We start from the raw sequence: 8650 nt of genomic DNA on the forward strand, positions 1-8650 counted from the left end.
GTTATCAAAACAAATCGGTCGTGTTTGCGAAACGCTAGATCAAGTCTAATGTTAAATAACGGTAAATAAAATGCAGGACTTTCTGAACAAAATAACATTTCTTTTCTACTTTTGTCTATATATCCGAGTAACCGAGTAGCAATTTTACTAACCGATACTCGCATCGTTCGACGATTAACCGGTTAACCGGGTACTCGTTGACAACACTATTTTTAAAGGAATCATACTGGTTTAATAAATTGAATGTACATTAGAAATTTATGAGCTTTTGAAAACCAGATTTATTACTTTTGTCTGAATTTTGCAAAAATATTCATTATTACGCATTAGGGAGACTATAACATTTTTTTTTTTTTAAAGAATCAGGGAAGAAATTCAATGATAGTATATCAATTAAATATTGCCCATTAAGTGGTTAAAAGATACACAGCAAATTTGAAAACAAAATGCCTGATGGGTTAGCCTTTGCTGATGGATATGAGGCAAAGTCACGTATTACAAAGAAAAAAATATGTAATTTTGAAAGGTTTTCATTAGCATCTTTTGTAGCATTAGTAGCTTTTGTATAGGAGTTTAGAAGCACATACGAAATATCGTATTTCTAGTGGTTAAATTCTATCCTTAGAAAAGACTATTTATGTCAAACTGTTTTGAATTTTCCAAATGCCAGAATCGGTGCATAGTTCCATTTTAAAAAAATATGGGTTCACAGTTACACGTATGTGTATTTCAATTGTGTTATTTTGTATGTAAATGAATTGTACAGTACTTGGCTTTTACAAGAATATAGCCATCTTTTTTTAAATTTTCCTTTGTTATATTCACCATCTACTTTTATATTTAGGTCACCTGAGTGACTCAGGTGACCTATTGCTATCTCTTTTTGTCCGTCATCGTGCGTCGTTCATCGGTCGTAAACTTTTGAACATTTTCAGCTTCTTCTCTGGAACCAGTGAACCAATTTCAACCAATTTTGGCTTATAGCATCTATGGGTGAAGGGGAACAAAAGTTGTGAAATTCGTGGTCCCTCACCCCTTGGGGCCTGAGGGTTGGGGCCAAAACCGTCAAAATTAATGCAATCTTTAAAAATCTTCTTCTTTACTCCTGGACATCAAGCAGTCAAACTGTTGGCATGATTGTAATAAGCATTGAGCCCTCTACCAAAATTGTGAAATTCATGGCCCCAGGGTCAGGGGTTCTGGTGCTAGGGCGGAGCTATATAGATCATATAGTGAAAGTGCATTATTTCTTTGAAAATCTTCTTCTCTACTCCTGGGTATTATTGAAACAAATTGAATACATAGTTATGATAAGCAAGAGTGACTCTACCAAAATTGTGAAATTCATGGCCCCTGGATCAGGGGTTCTGGTGTTAGGGCGGGGCTATATAGATCATATAGTGAAAGTGCATTATTTCTTTGAAAATCTTCTTCTCTTCTCCTGGGTATTGTTTAAACAAATACATGGTTATGATAAGCAAGGATGCCTTTTCCAAAATTGTGAATTTCATGACCTCTGGATCAGAGGTTCTGATGTTAGGGTGGGGCTCTATTTATTATATAGTGAAAATGCATTAATGCTTTAAAAATCTTCTCTGCATCTGGGCATATCAGAGGCAAAAAGAGTAAAAGTTTTAATAAGGAAGGGTATTTTTACCAGATTTTTGAACATCAAGACCATTTGGTCAAGTGTTCTAGTCCAGGCCAGGGCTCTATTAATTTGTATTTTACTGAGAGGAGTTATTCCCCTTTGCCATTTACTTGTGATAATTAATCACTGTAAATAATGTACTTGAAAGGTTAATAGAATAAGAGAATTATGCAAGAATTTTTATTGTATTATACAAAAAGTACTTTCATAGTTTTAATGATCAGGTAGACTTGTCTTATGAAGGTTTTCCATCCCTAATAGGACCTAATTCTCTATCCTTAAATATCAATCACGTATATAATACTCTGATATTAATTCAAAGAACTTTACAGTAGAAAAGGATTTACCTAGTGAAAGTTTCAAAAATGTAATTAACGAAGCAGTATTTAATTAATAGAAATTGCATTGAAGTCTATGGAGACAAGCGATTTTTTTAAAATAAAAATTCAAATAATAAGAATATCAATAAATACTGTGGTGGAAAGATGCATTAAATCATTAGAAATAGAATGACAATTGAAAACAATCTTTTTACCGTATATTTTTTAAAATTGATTTTTATTACTTAAAAAAAGAGGGAGATAACTCTTCAACAAAGGTCAAGTCATAAATTAGGACACTTTCCATTCTTACATGCTAATAGTAATTAATGGAGATTATGTCTAAATATACTGAGTATTCCACCCGTACACATCTGTTATGTATTCAAATTCATTGAATCTGAGGCTATTAGGGATGGAATACCAGTACCTTAAATGTTCATCAAAGACCAAGAGTCTTACTCAGGCCAATGTAAGAGATTTCCACAAGGAATTAAAAGAGTACAGAAGCACTGACAGTTTGTTAATATACTGTCTGGTGAGAGTGATAAATGGGGAACAGATTAGAACCTAATTTATGAACTATTAATGAATACTTGAGTAATTATTTTGTTGATCCTGATCACCCTATTTTTCTTGCTTTTGGGCAACAAAGCTTCACCTTTCAGTTCATTTAATACTCTATGGATCCTCTAAATTGTTGCATTATACTCAGGTGACCGTTAAGGCCCTTGGGCCTCTTGTTGTTCAAATTATTTTAAAGGGGAATAATAGCTTAAAGTAAACATGATTTAGGACAACACAAGAACGAGAACACAAGAATTCTACAAATTCTATAGCAGCTAATTCCCATTTAAGCATAGCTGTTGTAAAATAGACATGGTAAGGCTTTCATTTGGGGGGGGGGGGGGGGGCTACAAATATCTTCCAATATAACCTTGCTTATTAAGATGTGAAAGTGGGAGGGGTTCTTTTATTTGGGTGGGGGGCTACAAACATCTTCCAGTATAAGCTTGCTTATTCAGATGTGAAAGTGGGAGGGGTTCAGATAGGTTTGGAAACAATAATTGTTACATGAGAAATTGCACAGGATTGGAAATTATCTTGTTTATAATCATACACATAATAGACACATTGTGCAATCTGATATAATACGTCCAAAATTGTGTTGTGTATCTCAAACATCATTTAGATGTGCTATTTTGCCTTGATACGTGCTAGTAGTCTGAGTGTTAGAATCACCCTTAGCTATCATGGCCATCTAGAAGGTGTAGGTCTGGATTTGGACTGCTTTTAAGCCTGCATTGATAATGCTTTGATGTTATAAACTTTATTTTTCTCAATACAGCTGAAATAAAAATGAATGAAGAAATATAAAAAATCGCAAATTAACACAAAATGTATTCATCTTGGATTTTTTTTAAATGTTCCAATTATACAAATTGACTCCAGTCTTTGGCACCTTTTTTAGCCCCTCAAAGTCTTTTTTTATTTAAATATTTTGGATTTCCAGCGTTCCGAGTATTTGCTCTCTGCTTTCAAATCCAATATTACACCGCTAGGGTTGAGGGGACAGACATGCTTGGGAAAGTGGAAAGTGGTGTTTCTTGTTATTATATTTTGTTTTTGACTTTTTAAAGATTTTTCCCTGTGAAGAACTACTCGATTCAAATACTTACAAAATGGCATGTGGAACCTTCAATAACATAAATTTTAGAATTTTCTGTTAGTAAAAAGGATCGATCCATAGATGAGATATTGGGCCTTTAGAGGTCAAACAAATTATCAAATCATTTAAAGTGGCCTGATATACGATTTAAAATTCGTGAACAAACAAGTACCGCTGCGTCGAGAGAGGGTGTTGAAACATCGAGTCTTTGTTTTTGTTTTGTTGTTGTTTTTTTTTTTTGCGTGACTAATTACATTTTCCTATGAGTTAAAATTTTGGGATGAGACTCAATGCTTTGAACTATATATTTTAAGATTTAAGATTTCATACTTAATTCGACAATTCTTGAGTCTAAAACATTCATATCATATAATCTTTTAGCCTATATATTGTCGATATGATTTAAGCATTGATAAAAGGGGATTTCCGTACTATGAGAACGAGTGAGATTTTTCCTCGGGGGGAAGTTCTCTGGAGTAGAGATTCCGGGGGGGGGGGGGGGGGCTATTCGGGAAATTCTACTATACAATACAACATGTTGAATTACACACTGCTTTGCTGTTTCAATCTTTTCTCCTTGTTATTTCATTCACTATTTTTAGCCGGGCTCATTGCTCGAAGAGCAATGGCCGGCTTATGTTACGGTGTTCAACCGGAAATGCTGCTTCCTCACCGCCAAATCAAATACGATTAAGAATATAGTACGTATGCTCAACCACGTTTGAGGCAATACAAACACTATATTAGACAAATTTAACTTAACTAATAAAGAATTTCTCTAAAAAACATTAATGGTAATATACTTTCTCCATTTTTCTTCGATTTATTATTTGTTAGAAATATGCGAAAGACTTTCACCAGATCTCCTTGTCTGGGTCACATTCTATATATAAAGGTTGTGTTACCATGCTAACACTGATGCGGGGAGCACGTGACCCGATGTACACCTTGATGCAAAACTCCCTGCTGAGGACTCATCTGTACATAAACGTTTGACCTTCTGAATCAATGTTCATTTACTTATGTAAGTGGTATAGGACCCCAAACAATAAAAAAATGTTAAATTCAAACTACATTTTATTAATTTTTTTTAAACATTTTATATTTATGCTATATGCAATATATTTTTTTTTTGGTTACATATTCTTCCAGTGTCTAAACTTGTTGTTTACTATAACTATATATATTAATATAACTGTTCTAACAATGTATATGTATGTTTCATGTAAAACTGTCTTTGTTCACTACTCTGTAAATGAGCCCGGCTCTCTGTACTTCTGAGTACTTTGATTAAATGATAGTCTGTACACTCTTTACTATAGATTAACCGTTTTTTGTTCGTGTGAATTCAGAATTTTGTGCATTCCTTTGTTATTGTTTTAGTGAGAACGATTTTGTTGCATTTTTGTGAACCGTTGTACATAATTTACTTGAAAGAATCTTCTCTTTTGTTAATTTTCCCATGGAATTCACCTATTTGTGTTGTATTTTTGGTCTATTAGATATCTATTATATTTAAGGATATAATAGATTAAATTACACCGTGGTTCAGAACAATTTTTGAATTGACAAATATTTCCGTGTCCAAGATACCTGAAAATTCAACATAATACAAAATATAAAACCTGCAATATTTTATTTTTTAAAAATGCAAGGGTAATTTTTAACTGAAACTATCTTTTGGGTTTTAAACGTGTATTTATATAAATACATTTGTTGAAAGATTGGAAAAGCTATTGTAATAAGGATTTCAGTTTTTCTTCTTGTTTATGTTGTTTATGTTCCTAATTTCTTACTGTTAAATTTTATGTGTGATATGCCTCAATGTATTTTAGCTCACCTGAGCTGAAAGCTCAAGTGAGCTTTTCTGATTACATTTGTCTGTAGTCCGTCCGTCTGTCTGTAAACTTTTCACATTTTCGACTTCTTCTCCAGAGCCACTGGGTCAATTTGAACCAAACTTGCCACAAAGCATCCTTGGGTGAAGGGGATTCAAATTTGTTCAAATGAAGGGCCACGCCCTCTTCCAAGGGGAGATAATAAAGAATTGGTGAAAAATTAATAGCATCTTTTAAAAATCTTCTTCTCAAGAACCACAGGGCCAGGAAAGATGAAACTCATGTGGAAGCATCCTCAGGTAGTGTAAATTGAAATTTGTTCAAATCATGACCCTGGGGGGTAGGGCGGGGCCACAATGGAGGATCAAAGTTTTACATAGAAATATTTAGGAAAAACCTTAAATATCTTCTTCTCAAGAACAGCAAAGCCATGATGAGTCATATTTATATGGAAGCATCCTCAGGTAGTGTAGATTCAAGTTTGTTCAAATCATGACCCCTGGGGGTAGGGCGGGGCCACAATGGAGGATCAAAGTTTTACATAGAAATATATAGGAAAAACCTTTAAAAATCTTCTTCTCAAGAACAGCAAAGCCATAATGAGTCATATTTGTATGGAAGCACCCTCAGGTAGTGTTGATTCAAGTTTGTTCAAAACATAACCCCGGGGGGTAGGGCAGACCACAATGGAGGATCAAAGTTTTACACAGAAATATATAGGAAAAACCTTTAAAAATCTTCTTCTCAAGAACAGCAAAACCATGATGAGTCATTTATATATGGAAGCATCCTCAGATAGTGTAAATTCAAATTTATTCAAATCGTGACCCCCGGGGGTAGGGTGGGGCCACAATGGAGGATCAAATTTTTACAAAGGAATATATGGGAAAATTTTTTTAAAATCTTCCCAAGTACAACAAAGCCATTCGTTATATTGACATGGAAGCATCATCAGGTAGTTTAAAATTCAAGACCCCCCCTTCCAGTAATCTTTTCAATACTGAACTGATTTGTGCTTTTGCCTAGCCAATGTGCTCAGGTGAGCGATGTGGCCCATGTGCCTCTTGTAAAAATTTAGTATAGATTATTCACATCATAGAATGTTTCAAAATTTTGAAAATTAGTCTTAGAACACTGTTATTTTTAGAACACGTGTATTTGTAAAGATTAAATAAACCGAGATTACATGCAAAAGATATGAGAGAATTATTTGTAACATAACTAAATGAGCTTTGAAAGATTAAAAATGTTGCTCCTTCGTCAGGCGCTCGATACTCTGAAGTAAAAGTTGCGGATCCATCGGATGGACCTTGAAAACTGAAGCTCAGTGTCACGTTAGGCGTTTGCACGATAAAGAACCCTCACTGCTCAATGGGCCTGAGTGCCGAGTAAAGGTCTAAATTTTAAGCCCTTCACCGGTATATGGTGACGTCTCTATATGAGTGAAACATTCTCAACGTGACGTAAAACAACATACAATCAATCAATCATGCATAGGTAATATTGTCAAAATCTTTAAAAATTAATCTAATAGGGATTGCAGGCCTTTTTGAATTTACTCTAAGCAACAAATTCATTTACAAATGTACATGTAATTTATTCTGTATTGTGTTGGAAATTGTTAAAACTTACAGAAGAAATGTAGGATTTGTTGGGAATAGAGCTTTCATAGAAGTGCTTTTTATCATAAAAGCTTATAACCTCATAGCTTCCAAATTTCTAATTTCAAACTTTCTTGTATGAAATTGCACCACTATGAAAATTGCATGCCTTAAAACTATGTTCATTTTCTAGCCTTAGGGCTATATTTATTTGGTTTGTAGATGCATTTCTTTAAACACTTCACTAAGTTTCTTTAATTTATTTGTAAACCAAGTATATTTATATCTATTTTTTATTTATGATGTCTCTAATTGGAATTGTGAATAGAAGAAGACTTTCCAGCGTTTAGGCGCTTGTTTATTGTTGCGAACAGTCGCAATTTCAAGAACATTTATAGAAATTTAATGAATTGATTTAATTATGTGAAATCTAGAATGTTCTACATATTACTTGAATGAATAATCAAGAATTCTCTAGAATATGTGAGAATATGATGACCTAGAATTTTACAGAACTTTCTATTTCTAGATGTTTCCTTCATAGTATATAAGTGACAGTTTTTGAGATTGAGAAAAAGATTGAGATTATATTGAAAACAAAGATTAAGAATATCTTAGCCAATGTGGTATTGTGATTGTTAACCGTTGTGGATTTGTTATTTGCCTTTAATCGTCATAATAAATAATAAAAAGGATTTCCGTGTGATTGTGATTTGCCACATTTATAATATTATTAGATATTAGATTATTGCATGATAATCATAATGTTTATTTAGGATTAATAGTTAAATAGTTACATATATAATTTATTGTGTGAAAATAGTCAACATTTGCATTTTAAGGTGTTGTGCTTACCTTCATATGAAAGGATTTGATTTTATTCAAAGATTCAAGGGAGGGCATATACATGTAATATACGTTCTTAATGTAGGTATTGTGTTGAGAAAACAAACATTAAAAGCTCTCAAACTAATCCCAGACGATTCTGTAAAGTTCTTTTAAAAGTAAATACATAATATGCAAATTATGTTCATATGATTTCATGTTAGCCCAGTGGCTGATTATACTGTTTCTGTATACATTTACATGTATTACTAAAAAAATGCAAAAATGAAAATATAAAATATATAATATAATAAGTTACTTTTGAAAAGTAATTTTAATTTAATTAATTACGAGCTTAAAGGGTCTATAATTTAATTGAGGAAAAAGATATAGTAATTTTGATTTAATTAATTACTTTTTAGTGTACATATAATTGATCCCATCCCTGTACTTTACAACAATAAATACCGCTTAAAATGAAATTTGATGATTTTAATATATATGTACATATGTATGTTATATATTTATTATTATAATTATTATGATATATTTTGAATTTATATATATATATATATATATATATATATATATATATATATATATATATATATATATATATATATATATATATATATATATATATATATATATATGAGAGAGATATATGAGAGAGAAAGCGAGAGTACAACACTCTGCTCTTTTGAAACCCCCTATACATAGAAAGTTATTATCGTATTATATTTATA

Source organism: Saccostrea echinata, unplaced genomic scaffold (assembly GCF_033153115.1).
Source record: "Saccostrea echinata isolate AGI-Se365-2 ecotype Australia unplaced genomic scaffold, CSIRO_AGI_Sech_v1 ptg000030l, whole genome shotgun sequence".
In the NCBI taxonomy this organism is placed as follows: Eukaryota; Metazoa; Mollusca; class Bivalvia; order Ostreida; family Ostreidae; genus Saccostrea; species Saccostrea echinata.